Source organism: Callithrix jacchus, chromosome 1, assembly GCF_049354715.1.
Source record: "Callithrix jacchus isolate 240 chromosome 1, calJac240_pri, whole genome shotgun sequence".
NCBI classification, from domain to species: Eukaryota; Metazoa; Chordata; class Mammalia; order Primates; family Cebidae; genus Callithrix; species Callithrix jacchus.
Window position 1 is genome coordinate 36507022 of NC_133502.1, and position 18959 is coordinate 36525980.

The window sequence follows — 18959 nt, forward strand, 5'->3', positions numbered from 1 at the left end:
TAACTGAATTTATGACTGTGGAATTCTGGAGTTTTGCTTCAGTAAGAGACTCACATGCCTTCTTCTTTGTACCTTATCTAAGTATATACATGCATCAAATTGTCAAATTCCAAAAGGAAAATAAAACTAACTTAATACACGCTTTTTTTTTTTTTTACAGTTCAGAGGTCTTTTTTTTTTTTTTTTTAAAAAAAAAACACCTATTATCTCATGAATTCATAGAGAAGAGGTTTCAGCAGCTCAGGCTCCTCCCCTTGGATTCTCACAAGGTACACTTCTCTGGATGGAGCAGGCTGGTTCTTCAGTTGAAGCCTGGTGTCTTTCTCTTTGGCTTCTTCCTTTTTCTGATCATTTTTCTTCACGTGTTTCAGGAAGCTATCTCGGCTCTTAGAGTGCTTCATGTGCTCAATACACACATTAATTCTCTTGGCAAGAATCTTGCCCTTAACTTGCTTTTTTACAACAATGCCAGAACCATGCTGGGTAACACTGTAGACTCTTCCACTTTTGCCGTGGTAACACCTGTGGGGCATTCCTTTTTGAACAGTACCCATTCCCCTGATGTCTACAATATCACTCTTCTTATAGATTTGTATGTACATGGCCAAAGAAACAACTTCATGTTTTCTAAATGGTCTAGAGAACATATATCTGGTGCCTCTCCTCTTTCCCTTTTCTTTGTCATTTTGGCAATTTACTGGAAGATGGTAGTTCTGGCAAAAAGGCTATGCTTTTGTAAATCTATACTTTCTCTTTTAAGCCAATCTGTTTTGTGTCATTTTATGTCTCTTTATAACACTATTTTAAAATATTTTTATTGCTATGGATAACTACATTATTACAGTATTTGACAATTGGAAGAGACTTTAAAGATCACCTGGTTCAATGCCTTCCCAGAAAAAAGGGAAGCTGCCTTCAAGAGGTTACCTGACTATCAGAGCTCACATCTCTGATAAGCAGAAGAGTCAGGTTGAAAACCCAAGCTCTAAGTCTGGCCACTGATGCTTTGGGATTCTCTAAGATGAATTCAATACTGATTATAAGATCTTATAAGCTAAATTATGAGTTTTACTAAGAAGACATTGCTTGATTTTATCTTTGTGATTGGAACTCATGTAATTTACTGTACATAAGACTTGAGCTGAGTGGTGGTTGTCTAGGCTTTGGTTTCTTAATATTTAACATTTGTTAGTTTAAATTTTATGGGACTTTTTGGAGTTAGCTTTTTTTTTTCAGTTCCAAACTTTTTAATATCCCCTCAGAAACCTAGAGCCCTCTTCAGAGTTTCAGTATTCACCCTCATGATGACTTTTACTTTTATGTCTTGAGTTTTCATGCAAATTTAACTTTAATTTGTGTAAAATTTATTTTCTTCTATGGTATAACATGAAAATCAAAATCTCTATTTTTCCATATAAGTAGTCATCTCTGTGCCTTCCCCACTTATCTGTGATGCCTCATTTATTTATTTGTTTTCATTTGATTGTTATATGTTTTTTGAGGCAGGGTCTCTGTCTCCCAGATTAGAGTGCAATGGTACAATCATGGGTCACTGCAGTTTCAACCTACTGTGCTTAACAGATCCTCCTACCTCAGCCTCTCAAGTAACTAGGACTACGGACATTTGCCACCACGCCCAGATAAATTTTTAACTTTTAGTAGAGATGGGGTCTCGCTGTGTTACCCAGGCTGGTCTCAACTTCCTGAGCTCCTTCCACCTGGCTTCCCAAATAGCTAGAATTACAGGTGTTAGTCACCGCACCCAGCCCCTCTTCATTGCATACTATATTGTTTTAGATAATGAGCTGTTTTCTGGTTATTTATTCTATGCTGTTGAATATAGTTTTATATCAGAGTCAGTATCAGAAAAATAGATAGTAATAAATAATTTCAAGATTCAGTGATTTAACAAAACAATTTATTTCTCACTCATGTTATACGTTCAGTGTAGGTCAGTAGGGGGCTCTGCTTATCAAGATCTCTTAAGGACCCTGGCTGAAAACTGATGGGAGGACCCATGTCACCTTTGCTTCAGAGATTAGGGAAGCCGTACTGGTGTCTGCCCAAGCTCATGTCACTTTTGCTTTGTAATTTTTTTCCTCAGTACATTTTGCAGATATTTTTAAAATTGTGGATTGTACAGATACCTTGGGAAAGTTTTTATGATTAAAAAAAATTATCTATGCAGGTTTTCAATTGTTAAGTTGGTTTTGAGCATATATAGTTTCCCCCACAAATAATCATCTATTTCACTTAGAGTCAAATTATTAATATAAAATTGTACATAATATGCTCATGTAAGCAGTTTTTATAAGTTTTATTTCTAATTTTACATACTTCATATATTTGTAATTAGTTTTGCTAAGCATTTATCTTGCTGGACTTCTTAAAAATTAAACTAGTTCTTAGATTCACTATTTTTTTTTTTTTTTGAGACGGAGACTGGAGTGCAATGGTGCGATCTCAGCTCACTGCAACCTCTGACTCCCGGGTACAAGAGATTGTCCTGCCTCAGCCTTCTACATATCTGGGATTACAGGCACACACCACCATGCTCAACTAATTTTTTGTGTCTTTAGTAGAGATGTGGTTTCACCACTTTGGCCAGGCTGGTCTTGAACTCCTGACCTTGTGATCCACCTCCCTCGGCCTCCCAAAGTGCTGAGATTACAGGTGTAAGTCACTGCGCCTGGCCAAATTCACTTTCTAATCACACATTTACTTTCTAATTTACTAATTTCTGAAGTTAGCTTTGATGCCGGTGGATTGAGGGAGGTCTCCAAATGTTGGTGGGACCTTTGACCTGGCCGTTGTCCAGGCTCTTGACACTATCTTGCAAGGACAAATTCCAGGACAAGTTGGAAAATGGTGAAAGTGTGGAGATTTATTGCAAAGTGAAGAGAACACACTCAAGACAGAGGAGTACGAGTGTACTCAAGAGTCATGCAAGGGGGTTTGGGGCTGCTACCTTTGTTGGTTTCTTTAACCAAGGGGTGGAATATTCATGAAAATTTCTGGAAGTAGCTGCTGCCCATTTTCGCATCAAATATGTGTGTTCCCAGAACTGTCATGGCATTGGTGTGTATGTGATTTAGTATGTTCGTGAGTATCTAATGAGGTCCTAGGTGAAACCCAAGTCAAATTCAGTACCACGTTGGGTTCAGTCAGTTTTTGCAAATTTGGCCCACACCCTGGTTTTTCAGGGTCTTCTTAGCCCCTAGCTTCTACAGCTATTCCAACAGTTTCCTTTGGCCAGTCATGTACAACTCTGCCTTCAGGAATTTTCTATCCTGCGACCCCTGTATTGCTCCTGTCTCAGTTTTATCATTTTTATCTTTTTACTTTCCTTGTGGAGTTTTCTTTGTTCTCTTCTAAGAATTGAATTTAATAATTAAATGACTTATACTTTCTATCTTTTAACAGTTAATATGCTTCTTGGCATATTGTTAAGTGTGTCATACAGTTTGATGTATAGTATTTTTATATTTGTGTGTTTGGAATAATCTACAACTGCATGGTTGGTTTCTGTTAACCAAGTTTTAGGATGGTATTTTTTAGCTTTTAAGGGCCTGAACATTTCTATCTAAATTTTTTAAAATAGAATTTCTCAATTATTATTGCGAGAGAATTTGGCCTATAAAACCTTACAAATTATGACTTCCAAATTCTCTCAAATGTTACCAAAGGCACACGTGCACATATATATGGGTGTGTGATGTGTGTGTGTGTGTGTGTGTGTGTCTGTGCTTGATCTTTAAGTGATAAAATATGTTCTAGAATTTCAGTATGCATCTGTTTACTACCCAACTCAGGTTGATTGGAAACTGTAAGAACAGTATACACAAAATAGAGGCTGTTTCTGTGTCGTCCAATGCAAAAGATGAGTCCTAAACTGTAGGTGATAGCTGTTCAGTTACCTGCCCCTACTCCTTCATCCAAGAGGCTGGCTGATGAGTCAACATGTCCTCCATCTTGAATGTCAGCCACTCATGCTGTTCAGGTTCAAATTCGTGTGTAGGCTACAGCTGGGTTCTTCAAACCAGTGCCTCCAAATCACAGACTGCAAACTGCTTCACACCTCAGACTCTGCCATACAGTTTAGTATTAGCTTTAATTTTGGAGAGCATTCAAATCTTTTCATTCCCTTTAATATACTTTTAATTTTAAAATATGTACATTTTGACCTGCTTTCCCTTGCTTTTTGAAGCATTAATCAATGGTTATTTTCTTCAGTAGTTCTTTCTGTCTGTACATTTTAATCCCCCATAAGACATTTTGGAACTTTCCAAGAGCCTCTGTTTTCTTAAAGATGCTGAGCTGTTTGTGAGTATTTCCATGGGAAGCTGGGAAAGGTGATATTAGAGACTATTTCTAGCTTATCATCATCTTGCTGCAGAATGTGTGTGGGTTTTTCTAATGAAAATATGGAACAAATGCAATATGGTATGCAGATTTTGTTCCTGTACTTGCACTTCCAAATTCTCACAGCTAAGAGGAGTAATTACACAAATAAACAAAACATGCTCAGGGGTTAGCACATGATCAGAAAACTGTGTAGCCTTTAAATAATGGTTTGACACTATCCCTTAGTAAATTTAGGACCCTGGATGAAATGAGCCAGTACAGTCCTCTGTATTAGAGACAGTAAGCAAGTGTTCATGAGAATTCAAGCTGTTATTCTGTAGAGTTACTAAAAGATTTCTACCATTAATAATTTTAATTATAGGTTATTTAAAAACATAAAAAGCTACTGCTAAATTATTTGCCTGCTTAAATAGCTTTTATTTTGAATGTTAAGCCAATTTTAATGCTGATGTAAATTATTAAACTGTTATATTAGTTCTACCTATAAAAAGTCTTATTCAAGTGACATTACCTAAGACATTTTTAACAGGCATCTACTCATTAATTAATGTATACACAACTAAAGAAAAGTAGGAATGCTTTACAAATTGTGTGCCTGTAATTTTCCAAATTCAGTGGAGAAATAGGGATTACATATTTAAAATTAAAAGTCTGCTCAAAGATCCCAGGATAGCAGCATTTGATTCTGCCACAGCTCCTAAATGGACCTAAACTTTCACAGCTAGAAAGGATAACAGAAAGTTTTTTAAAAGGTGAACTGGGACATGAATAATTATACCTAGGCAATAATTTACAAAATAGAAAAGTCTCAAAATATATTGATGCAAAACAACATGCCATTAGACTATTTTTTCTTTTTGATAATACTTTGTGTCATGTTTTTATCTCAAGGCCAGAAGCTTCCTTCAGTACCTGCTATATACAAAACACAGTAGTGGAGGCTGTAGTCACTACAAACATTGGTAAGACTTTGTTTCTGCTGTTATGGATCCACTCTTTAGCACTGGAAGTCGATACAAACATAAACAACTCCAAACAAACTCACTTAAGACAAATGCAATAGAAAAACCTTAAAATTTCTGTGAATTGCAAGTAAAGAGGGAGAGAAACCACATCAAAGGGCCTGAGGAAGAAATTACAATTTGAAGTAGGAATTGAAGGATGGAAGGACTTTAGATGGCACACAACTTTGTGCCAATGCTGCCAATTATTAAATGCCTCTACTGGTATCATGATGCAAGGTTACCAAGGACACTGATTTGGCAAAGCAGTGGTCTTGGATTCAGATCCTGCAAGTCCTTCATACTGTTCAATCCATTGGCCCTGCCCTTCCCTGGAAAACATGCAGTTAACATTGACTGTACTTTACCCAGTGATTCCCAGAAGAGCAAAAGCACTGTTGGCCTCCAACAAATAGGGTCAGCTTTATAGAAAACTATGCATATGGGGAAGCTCTGCCCCTACTGAGAGGATGATTCCAACAATACCCAGACCTTCCTTCCCTTCAAAGACAAGGGACCACCCTGCTCACTTTCTATATAGGGTAAAATGCCATACATACAAATCAAATACTTTACAGATCAAATGACATCAAACATGTGTGAGAGTTTTTCAAGCCATAAAACCCCACATAAATGTCAGGGGCTGATATTACCAAGAATCATGGGTGAAAAGAAACACAGTTAAGAAGGGAAGTAGGGAGGTACTTTCTCACGTCCATCCTGAGCTTGAATTTGATTTCTGGGGTTGAAGGAAGAAGAAATATCTAATGACCTCATGTCTTTTTATTTTCCTATCATCTTCTCAGAGACCCCCACATGTATTGAAAGTATTAGATGGGCCTTTGACCTTTCACAAAATTTGCAAATTGTGAACTAAGAGAGTGTTTTGCAAACTTTCATAGTTTACACACTAGCTTTGTGTTTTTCTGCTATAGTCTCATACAGCCTAGGTCATCATTTACTTAACTTTGCATTGACTTCCTTTTCTGAAAAAAATGCACTTACTTAAAACTTAAATTTTCTCTTCCCACCATAAATGGAATGGAAATGCCTCTACCAATATTATTTCGCAAAGCTACCAAGGACACTGGTATGGCAAAGTAACAGCCGTGGGTCAGGTCCAGCAAGTCCTCCGTACTATTCAATCCATTGGCCCTGCCCTTCCCTGAACAGCACACAGTTAATAGTGGCACTAACTAGTGCCACTGGTCATAAATATAAGGTAGCCATACCAACATATATAACAAAAAAGAAGTTATAAAAGTCTCGTGAGAGCAAGTCGCTTAGCAAAGGTTGCACAAATTCAGCTACGTGAGAGAGCCTCAGTGGAACCAGCAGAGTGACTACCTAGCCAACTCATAGAACCTTCAGAAATAACACATTGTTGCAGACTTAAACAGTTTGTTTTGGGGTGGTTTGTTACCCATCAAGGCAAGCTAAATCGTTCAAAGATAGATTTAAAAATAGCTCTTCTCAAACCTTTATATGGGTTGGATATGGTGGCTCATGCCTGTAATACCAGCACTTTGGAAATCCAGGGCAGGTGGGTTGCTTGAGCCCAGGAATTTAGGACCAGCCTGGGCAACATGGCAAAACCTCATCTCTACTAAAAATACAGTAATTATCCAGGGGTGGTGGCAAGCACCTGTAATCCTAGCTACTCAAGATGCTGAGGTGGGAGGATGACTTGAGCCCAGGAAGCGGAGGTTGTAGTGAGCCAAGATTGCACCACTGCACTCTAGCCAGGGAGATAGAATGAAACTCTTGTCTCAAAAAAAAAAACCCGCAAAAAAACAAAACAAAACAAAAAATCCCTTTAGATGCATACGGATCACTTGTGGAGCTTGTTAAAAAGCAGATGATTCCAAAGGTGCTTTCCAGGTCCAAAGCGGCACCAAAACTGTTGGCCAGGGGACCACATTTTGAGTGGCAAAATGTAGAGCACACAATGCTTTTTACTTATTACTTTTTGGTTATTTTGTGTTCGTTTGCTAGGGCTGCCACAGCAAAGTACCACGTGGCCTTAAACAACGGGAATTTATTTTCTCACAATTCTGGAAACTAGAAGTTTGAGAGCAATGAGCCATCAGGACCCATTTCATGTGCGATCTCTCTGCTTGGCTTGCAGATGGCTGTCTTCTCTGTCTTCACGTGCTCTTCTCTCTGTGTGTCTGGGCTCTAATCTCCTCTTCGCAGAACTCCAGCAACACTGAGTTAGGGTCCACCCTCAAGGACTTCATTTAACCTGAATTACCTCTTAAAACCCCTTTCTCTGAATGCAGTCACTCTCTGTGGTACTAGGGGTTAGGACTTCAACATGTGGATTATGGGGAACAAAATTCAATCCATAACAACTATTTTTTAAAGTTCAAAGAGGAAATAATGGTATCTGAGCTGAGAGTTAAAAATTGGCTTGAATCTTTCTGCAGCCAAGAAAAATGAGGTTTTTTTAGGGCACTGAGGAGACAACTTGAGCTCAAGCTGCTCAACTCAAGGAGTGCATTCAATTTACAAATAGAATGGCGTGAAGCAGCGGAACCCCAGCTCACATGATACTGTATTGAGCACTTTGATTTTTTTTTTTCAGAGAGTGCTTGCTTCAGAATAGCCAGATGTGCAAAATCCTTCCCCTCCCCCATCCCACACACACTCTGGGAATTAAATTTCCCAACACGAGAAACAGCTTCTGCTTATTAAGAAGGAGTGTGATTGGCCTGCACAACCTCAGAGTCTGTCCCTCTTCATCTGTGGCACTAAACATCTTCTGTCCCTGGAGTGTTCCCAAGGCAGCCCACATTTTTCCAGTCAAAGACTGCAAGTGCAGGAACATCCCCCCAACTGAAATCTACGTAAGCCACAGCACTGTTGCAACCAGGCAAGGGAACAAAAGGCATCTCCTGCCCGTGCTTTTCTCTCAGGCTGATAATAAATAATAATACATGGTATTGATGTAGCACCTTTCTCAAAGGAGCTCAAAGTGCTTTCCAGACATTACCTCACAACATCCTTGTGATTCTAACCTGAGAAGTGGCTCCTAAAAGTGCAGCGCTCCTCAATCACCACGAGAAATCTAGAAACCAGCGGGTAATATATATTCTTTTAAGGATAAAAGTTGGACTACTTAAATACCACGGAAGAGCTTTTTGTTTTTTTCAGAGTGCTTAGGTAATACAGGCGATAAGCATTTTTGACTGGATGATTACGTATACTTTGGACATCACACGTGCCAGTATGAGAGAGTAAAAAGATGAATGTACTGTACAAGCCTGACTCCTACAGCCATGCACTTTGCAGAACTAGCCAATAGACTACATACTTCCTTTAGCTTTTTAGGCATTTAAAAGAGAGCCTACAAAAATATCACATCCATCAAGGTCAGCAGCAATGATGAAAACAGAAGAATGTGTTAGCCACAAAATACTGCTGCTGAACATTATGTGTGTCAACTCTTTCTTATGTCTGGGCTTTGGAAAATACACTTCATGCTCAGGTCATAGACCTTTCTTTCATCTTCTGATTTCAAGTCTCACTAGAAGAGGGGCTTTATTTATTTGAGGTTGAATACTATTTTGTCCAAGAGAACAGCAATCCCTCCTCCAGCCCAGTCATAGAAAAGAGCCTGAGAGGTAGAGTCACACAAACCCAGGTAGGAATCTCAATTGTTCCTTACAAACCATGTGATTTCAGACAGGTCGTTTTACTCCTCTAAATCTCTATTTCTCAACAATTAAATAGAAATAATAATGCCTGCTTCAGGGAGGGTAGTAATGCTACCACATATGTAGAGAACTCAGTGTCGTCTCTGGCATGTCTTCATGTCTTTCACGAGCATACACTAATAATACGGTAATCATTACAATAACTGCTATTCCCCGCTTTATCCATGAGATTATAGATGTGTGGAGGAAAAGCAGAACAATATGTGAGAGAATTTGGGAGTCCTCAAACTCTGAACTTCAGATTCCCAGATCCCAAAATAAGGGGCATCACTTGATTAGGAGCCTACGTCCCTCATAATGGCTATAGTAGTCTGTTCTCACACTGAGATAAATATCTGAAACTGGATTATTTATAAAGAAAAGAGGTTTAATTGGCTCATGTTTCCACAGGCTGTACAGGAAGCATGGCTGGGAGGTCTCAGGAAACTTACAATCAGGGAGGAAGGTGAAGAAGCAGCCTGTATGTCTTACATGGCCAGCACAGGAGGAAGAGCGCTACACACCTTGAAACCACCAGATCTCGCCATAACTCACTATCATGAGAACGGTGCAAAAAGGGAAATCCACATCCGTGTTTCAATCAGCTCCCACCGGGCCCCACCTCCAACACTGGGTATTACAATTTAACATTTTGGCAGGGACACAGACCCAAATCATATCAATAGCAAAGAAAATTCTGCTTTGTTTTGTACATTCGGCAAAAATATTCTCAACACTCTCCCATTGGAATTTTACACAAGGTAATGCAGAGACATACAGCTTAGAGAGTTAGAAGTGATAAGTGCAATTTTTGGCAAAATTTTAAGATAAAATTATAGAGAAAAATGACTAAACTTTCCATGTGGATTTAACATGAGAATCCCTTTTTAGCCACTGATTCTGATCAATTGAGAACTTGAGTTCCTGTTTAATCTGATAAGCTGAGCAAGGCATTTTTCTATTTCAGGGTCATACTTGTTCTAAATAATGGAAAGTTGCCTGTGTAATAATACACACATATTCAAGTTAGGAACTATTATTTTCTCTGTCTTGAAAACCCTTGATGCTATTTACATTCTGAATTAAACTGAACACTGTATATTGATTTTAATATGTTAAGATGAAATTCAATTTCATGACTACTGCTAACATCACAGAGCATGTAGGATCAATGTGTTTGCTGATTTTCTGCTTACTACCAATATCTCCCCAAGGGTTTGATACAAGATTTACAAGAATATTGTTTCTGAAGATGTGTGCATAAATATGCTATCAAATAAGCTACAATGCATTGCACATTAGGCAGTGAATGATTTGTTTGCTGCATTTTAATCAGCCTTGTGTAAATGCTGACGTATCCTTTGGAGAGTTCACTGTAGTCAGTCTACCTCGTGGAGCTCAATTCCTGTCCTTGAGAGCACAGCTGGCAGGAGAGGTCTCCCTGTGGTTGCTCTTAAAATCTACCCTGCCCAAAAAGAAGGAAGCGCATTTCAGCTAAGACAGAGCTATGAGTGCTCAGAATGTGACTGCTGAGATGGCAGAAGGCCTGATGGTCATTTAGGTAACAGTAAACACAATCATGTGCCACAGAATGACATTTTGGTAAACGATGGACCACATATACAATGGTGGTTCCATAAGAGTATAATGGCGCTGAAAAATTCCTTTCACCTGGTGATATCTCAATGACCCTGACCTGTGCAGGCCTAGGCTAATGTGTCTGTGTCTCCATTTTTAACAAAAATATTTAAAAGTAAAAATAAAATTTAAAACATTTAAATTAGAACAAAGATTATAAAGTAAGGATATAGAGAAAGAAAATATTTTTGTACAACTGTACAATGTGTTTTAAGCTGTGTTGTTATAAACGTGTCAAAAAGTTTTAAGAAACTAAAAGTTTCTAAAGTTAAAGTAGTTACGGTAAGTTAATGTTTTTAACTTACTGTTGAATAAAGACAAATAATTTATTATAAATCTAGTGTGGCCTGTGTTCAGTGTTTATAAAATTATGGTAGCATTCAGCAATGCCCTAGGCCTTCCCATTCACTTACCACTCACTCACTCACTGACTCACCCACAGGAACTTCTAGTCCTGCAAGTTCCGTTAATGTTAAGTGCCCTACACAGGTGTGTCATTTTTATCTTTTATACCATATTTTTACTGTGCCTTTTCTATGTTTAGATATGTTTAGATACACAAATACTTACCATTATGCTCCGCTTGTCTACAGCACTCAGTATAGTGACATGTTGTGCAGATCTGTAGCTTAGCAGCAATAGGTCACACCAGGGAGCCTAGGTCTATAGCTTAGAAGCAATAGGTCATACCATGTTGCTCAGATATGTGGTGGACTATACTATATTTCTAGGTTTGTATAAGTATGCTCTATGATGTTCATACAATGATGAAATTGTCTCACAAGGCATTTTACAGAACATATTCCCATTGTCAGCCAGGTGCGATAGCTCATGCCTCTAATCTCAGCACTTTGGGAGGCTGAGGTGGGTGGACCATGAAGTCAGGAGATCAAGACCAACCTGGCTAACACAGTGAAACTCTGTCGCTACTAAAAATACAAAAAAATTAGCCGGGTATGGTGGTATGTGCATATGGTCCCAGCTACTCAGGAGATTGAGAGATTGAGGCAGGAGAACAGCTTGAACCCAGGACACTGAAGTTGCAGTGAGCCAAGATCGTGCCACTGCACTCCAACCTGGGCAACAGAGCAAAACTCCATCTCCAAAAAAAAAAAAAGAACATATCGCGTTGTCAAGCGACACATGACTGTATATGTGTGTGTGCATTAATCTAGTCTTCCTTTGACAATGGAAGAGGCACTCTAATGCAGTTTAGGCTTAAAGTTGAATAGCAGTGGGGGCAAGTCCATGTTACATCTGTGGCTCAATATCCTCATCTGAATAATGGGAAGAATGAAAACAAGTACCTCGTAGAATTGTGAAGATTGAATGAGATAATACACATTAAGCCTTCCCCACAGTACTCAGCACTGAGGAAGAGCTCAATAAATGGTAGCTATTATTATTAGATAAAACTCATATCCCAGTCACTTAAACACAATTTTTATTGAATTCTCATTATGAGCAAGACACTCTATAGACACTTAGGGGAATGCAAATATTAATACAACACATTCCCTGCTTTGGGGGCCTTACATTCCAGTTGGGTAGATGGATACATAAATAACTATAATCAATAATAAAACATGATGAAGTGCAAAAGAGAGGTCTAATAAAACACGGTGGGAGTCAACAAAGTAAATAGATTCCTGTCTGCCGGGAAGAAGCGGGAAGCGCTCTTGAGAAAGAATTCCATTGGTTTTGAATCTTCAAGAAAGAATGGAATTTTAATGTGCAGAGAGTTGGCTGTGCAGAGGCATAAAGACACAGAAGCAAGAGTATGAGATGGAGATGTCTAGCAGCTCTGGTTGCCGGAAGGTGTATGTGGCAATTTAATGGAAAAGAAGTTTGGAAAATAGATTGAAAAAAAAAGATAGTAAAGAGCACTGAAGGCCAAGCTCAAGTATTTGGTCTTTATTTGGAAATGTGGAGCCTGGCTGCAGCACCTATGCAACACCTATGCCCTTGACCACAAATCAGACGTTACTACTGCTTCAGAAGGTGAGAGAAGAGTGAGTGGCATCAGTGAGGCAGTTATCATCGGAGAGCAGCTGAGACTGAACAAGGCCTAAAGTATCAAACAATCAAAGGAGAATTGTGATTCAGGGAGACAACCATGAAGACTATGAAGAGGGTGGTGTTGACAGGACTAAGGAATTACTTTCATTTCACATGGTGAGAAAATGAGAAAGAGGACTCAGATGTAGCAGACTTTGAAGGAAGACAATTCAGAGCATTCCTGGGCTAAGGCAGCATAGCACTGAGGATCCAAGAGCACAAATGTCATCGTCTGACAGATCCTTGGGTGACTTTGTGTAGTATTAATTTATTCATCTAAAAAGTAAAGATTTATAGGGTGATTTTAGCTGGCATAAGTGACAAAGCTGGATGGGAAGAGCTAGACCAATGAATACTCACCTCTAAATGCTTCCCAAGAAATCCCTGGTGGCTTGCCCTGGGATCTCCTATTCCTTTGGGGAGAAAAGGGGAGACAAACTTACGTTAGATGCAGATGTGGACTGTTTCAAGAATAAACTCTGGCTCCCTTGGAGCCTGGGACTTGCAAATAAAATTAGACTGAAGACAGTACTGAGTGTTTTTCTTTCATTCTTTTTGTTATATTTTGTTTGTTTTTAATAGTGGATGGGCCCTTATGAGAGAAATAGAGGAGAACAAAGTAGAACAAGCATCCATAAATGTACCAGGGTAAACGAGTCCTCTTCAAAAGCCTGGGTACAATGGTGGTAATAAAGGCCTTTGATTTATTTTAAATTATTTATACTTGGCTCATTTTTTAAGTAGGCATCTAATTTATAATAGAACCAGAGACTCGAGAAGGAGGCCGTCCATTCCTCTCTCCCTGTCAGCACGGGGCTGTTTCCTGAAGAACATTTCAGAGTGCTTCGCCTTGCAGACACTCTGTCTAAGCCTGTTCCATGGGAGCCTAATGCAGGAGTGGTGCTTGATCAACTTGCAGAGCCAAGAGAGCAGCAGCAGTATCAAGAGTGCAAATAGGCAGAATCCCAAAGATGGGACTTCACCGCTCACTCTGAAAGACAGCCTCACATTTGTATTGACTTGCTCTGGGAAAGTATTTCCTGAGACCCTTTCTACAGTTTTCCCTTGCTCCCCCTTATGCCATTACTAGTAGCTGGGGCTTTCGGCTGTCGTTGATGGAGAGGTGGGGATGCCTCACTTCTAAGTGCTCCTGGAAAGTGCTGACTTGGCAACTGTGGACACTGAGGGTTTTATATATCCCCAGAAGAGGCAGAACCTATGCAATGGCAGCGAGAGTTTTCCACAAAGGCTTGCCAAGAGACTTCCAGCTTGATTCGTAAAGCTTACTTCTTTACTTTTAGTTGTATGGCCAGGAGAGGTGATTTGAATTGGAAGGTGTGATGGTACAACTAGGCAAATACAAATTAATTTCTCATGAACCAAAGGAGAGACAGAAATGATTATCTTGATTGCCTGATGCCTCATTTAACTCTCTGCTGACTGCTCCCAAACACTCGTGGGATTTTTGAAAATAACATCAGGTTAAGGCTTGATGTTTTTAACATCTTCAATTAGACTTAAAATGTATGAATGTGAATTGTGGACATGCTTTTAGTTAGAAGCCAAAAAATAATTTACAAAAAAAAAAAAATCCTCTAAAACCTACCCCTCCCTCTCACCTCCCACATCCATGAGGGAGAACAGGGGAGAGCTAGCTACTGAAGACTGTCCAAGGATTACTACAAAAAATCTTTGTGACAAAGAAGACCTGAACATAATAGGAAATATATCTAATCATCTTGAATTCCCTTGAAACTGCCTTCTGGAAAATTCTTATTCCTCAGTCTTCTTCCAATCTCTCCACAACTTGGAACAAGCTTTCTGCTAGGAATAATAGTATTACATTAAAAACATAAACAATTATTAGAAATATATGGTCTTAGAAACCATTAAATTTGTTCCTTAAGCAGGTTTATTACTTTTCTGCATACTTGCATGAACATTTGTCTTCTACCAATTTGACATAAAATAGCCAGGATCAGATTTATTCATCTTATCAAAACCATTATTTTGTACTGTCAGGTATTTAGAATATTATCTGGGTTGCAGGTATACTTTTTCAAAAAGCTGACTCTCCCCTCCCCCACGCACCAACTCACCAATGTTGAGCAATTATTTCGTGGGCTGAAAAATAAGCTTAGTCTTATATCAAAGGCTCTGCTGCACCTGTAGTGATTTAGAATTCAAATGTGGCTAATTTATAAAACAACCACATTTCACTGTTCACAGCAGGAATCAGGTACTTATTACAAACTCCACTTAGAACATCATCTCTTTGCTCAAGCCTTTTGCTTTCAGAAACATCTCTAGCTACTACTAATAAACATTTCCTTTCTTGCAGCCCCTGAAAGCTCAGTCACAGAGGTGGAGTATCACAGTGTTTGGCTTTTGTGTTGGATAACCACAGACCTGGTCAGAACACAGCCACCTGCATGTTGGTTGGCTGAGAGGGCTCTTAGTGACTGACGAGTGGTGCAGCTTACGAGCACTCAAGATTTTTTGCCCACTATATCTACAAGAATAGCAAACCAGGCCCAGGAGACACTGATTGGAAAGCCAAAGTAGAAGAGAGAAAGAATGTGCAGTAGAATCTGGTGTAGGACATGGGTCTCATGAGTGAAAGATGAGTTTTGTCATTAATTCTAAACAAAATGAGAGGCACAGTGCATGTTCAAAGAGGGAAAGAAAGAGGAAGCTGGGAGATTTCTAAAATAGTTTTATTTTAACAGAAAGTCAAACTCAGAAAGGCTGAAAGACTCCCATCTTGGCAGGGCTTGGCAGGAAGATGTGACGGAGGATAGGAGGGTGGGAGTGGGTGATTTCGCCATGTAAGTCACATGGCTCTAGGGCTTTGAGCAAGTCAAATTGTCCAGCCCTCTGGATGCTGGCCTACAACACAGGGGTAATGATGCCTATTTTAAAGAGTTCTCAAGGAGCAAGAAAGGCAATCTGTGACAGTGGTTGACAAACAAAAAACACACTTTTAGTCATCATCATTGTCATCATCGCTCTCTTACCCTTTCTCATAATTTTACTTCTTTTTCTTGGCTATTTCTTTCAACCAGGGTGGGCTTTTTTTTCTCTGTGAAATTCTATGTTTGCTTGATAATTGTTTCTTTCTTTCCTCAATTAGTACATGAGTTAGGTTTTCCTCTATCAATCTATGACCCACCTGGGGCCAGATATATAACCTCTTATATCTGAAACTATTCAGAAGTACAATTTCATGTTATTACATTTACTAAGAAGAAATTGCTTTCCATATTTATATTCACTTCTATACACAGGTTTGGAGCCTAGCACTTCTCTAAAAAGGAAAAAAAAAGGAAGAGGAAAAGGATGACAATGAGAAGAAGCAAAAGTAGAAGTCAATATTTGTGAGACTTTATAATGAGTGTTCATGTCATTTGGATAAATGGGCTGATGGCTCATAAAGAATGATCTATGCAAAAGTACCTGGTTCAGATTGGGCTTTCGGCCTCAAAAAACACAGGAACCAGGGCAGTGATTTACAGAAATCTTGATGAGGAGTGCACAGATAGTCTCCTGCAGATACCAATATCAGAATCATTCTGCTCCAATCTCTTTTTCTCATGTTTCACTCTATTCAAAAATGAAATAAAATCCCCAAAAAGATGAAGTATGGCCAGTTTGGACCATGGAATTGCCCTTTGGCTAAGAGGCAGGAATAGAAGATGAGGCACAAGGGCACTATGAGTCCAATCAGGACCACGAAGAATGCAGTAAGGGTGGGTTTTGATTTCATGTTGAAGAACAACAGACCTGGTCAGAATACAGCCACCTACATGTTGGTTGGTGAGAGGGCTCTTAGTGGCTGACAAGTGGTACAGCTTATGAGCACTCCAGATTTTCTGTGTAGTAAATCTACAAGAATAGCAAACAAGGCCCAGGAGACACTGATTGGAAAGCAAAAGTGGACGAGAGAAAGAATGTGCAGTAAAATCTGGTATAGGACACGTGTCTCATGTCCTACACAAAAGAAAATAAGGTGCTGTTACCAAGAGAATAAGAGAGAGAGAGAGAGAGAGAGACACAGAGAATTGAGACAATAGATACTGAGCCACCAAAATTCAAAAATATCTACCACTCAAAAAACCTCCACCTCTGAACTCAACTTGTTCTCTTTTATTTAAAAAAAAAAAACAGATTCATTTTATTTTCCAATTAACTTCAGTTGAGATCTAACGTATCTAAAATGCAGTGGGACTCTTATCTACCTTGTCCTGGCTTATGCCTAAGATTAGATAAGCTTTTGTCAGCCACTTTTCATTACATGTGTATAGGAGTGCAAAGTCAGAAGAAACCCCTAGGACTTTCAGAGAATTGGTATTTAAGTCAGGTCTTACTAGCATCCTTGTATGTGTGCAGCTGATTTCTTTTAACTTCAATGTAGAAATTTACATGTTTACCTATTAAGTTACATCATTAGTTTCCACCTAACAGAACCTTTTCAAAATCTTCATCCTGTCATTTAATAATTTGGCCACTCCCAAAAACATGAAATGATTGTATGTAAATTTGTAAGCTTCTATATAGAGTGGTTTAGAGAGGGCTGGGAAGGCAAACAACCTTTACTTGCATCCACGCTTCTACCATTACTGGCTGTGAAGACTTCGACAGCTTCTTAGTCCTGTATCTCAGTTTTTGCATCTATAAATTAGGGATAATACTATCTCTCTTTAGGGTCTTTTTTTGAGAAGATTAGATAAGTTTATTTATGTAAAAATCTAATGGCATTTATTAATTGTTAGTTAATATATTATCAATGTATATCAAAGTCAGTGATGAAAAATATATAGAATAGAATCCCTTTCTTCAAGGTGGAACACTACCTGCATATCATTGAAAATTATTGACTTATCTCCTCTGCTTTGTAAACTCAAATCTAAAAACAGTATCACTATCTAGCCATCTTTTCCAATGTCACTTTAATGGGATGCTGCTCTGTGTAGCCTCTGCCATTGCATTCAGGGCAAACTGAAAGGGCTGCTTGTAGGCTCAAGTGGCTTGAATACAAAATTAGAAGACTGTGGTTGCAGTCCTTGTCCTTCAACTCTTAGATGAGTGGCCCTAGGCCAGTCACTTACCCTCTGTGCATCTCATTTTTCTTATCTGAAAAAAAAATAGAAAGGTTGGATCAGATTTGACTTCTTTTAAAGTCCAGGTTACTTTTTAAATCCGACCTACAACTTCGTCATGTCCAACTCTCGCCCATGATACCCTAAAATTCCCGAGGCTGTATTCCTGAGCAATAGCACTGTCTGGTCTTTGGGTCTTTGCCATTATGTGGTTCACCTGTATGCTCCACTGGTCCTTGTCTGGGCATTGTGACTAAGTGATTCTCACTGAGGAATTTACACTGTCCCCACAGCACTTAGAGCAGTGGTGTTAGGGTACCAAGCATGCTTGTGAACTCCTCACATGGAAATCAGATTCCTAAACTCTGCTCCAGATTGGCTGAACCAGTATTTCTGAGGAGAGACCTAGGAATGGGTAATTTGATAAACTCCCCAGGTGATTCTCATGCACACCAAAGTTTAAAAGCCACTTACCTTGTTGGATGAATTCATTCTCTGCTTATGAAGAGGAAGCCTGCCAGATGTGTGTTAGGAATTGAACATGGTCACTTTTCTTTTTTTGTCTGCTTGTTTGCACAAAGCCACAGAAAGTTTATAATGCACAACTACCCATTCACTGCTCAGATGCTTTGTCTGTGATATTTTCTACAGAGGCACTCAAACCACAGAGTCTACTCTTATAAATTAGCTCTGGAAAACACTTTCAAAAATAGTTGAACTTATCCATTAGGGATTTCCTAAGTCACTTCTGCATTAGAAGATAGATTATCTATTTCCCTCTGGCTCCTGATAATACATTAAAGACCCCACAACTAAAGCAAGGCCATTTTTTCAAAACCTCAGGCAAAGTGCTCACAGGGCAATACACAACAGTAAGCCTTGGCTGGGCATGGTGGCTCGTCCCTGTAATCCCAGCACTTTGCGAGGATGATGTGGGAGTAATGTTTGAGCCCAGGTATTCAAGACTAGCCTGGGCGAAATAGCAAGACTCCATCTCTTCAAAAATAAATAAATAAATAAATAAATAAATAAGCTGGTTGTGGTGGCATATGCCTGTGATTCCAGCTACTTCAGAGGTTCAGGTGGGAGGACCACTTGAG

The 18959-nt window shown here is 39.1% G+C and overlaps 1 pseudogene; it reads right to left on the bottom strand.

Annotated features, from left to right (window-relative positions):
• Positions 1-203: 203 nt before the first annotated feature.
• On the bottom strand, positions 204-2019 carry LOC144578611 (large ribosomal subunit protein eL21 pseudogene; annotated as a pseudogene).
• Between the last annotated feature and the right edge of the window lie 16940 nt (positions 2020-18959).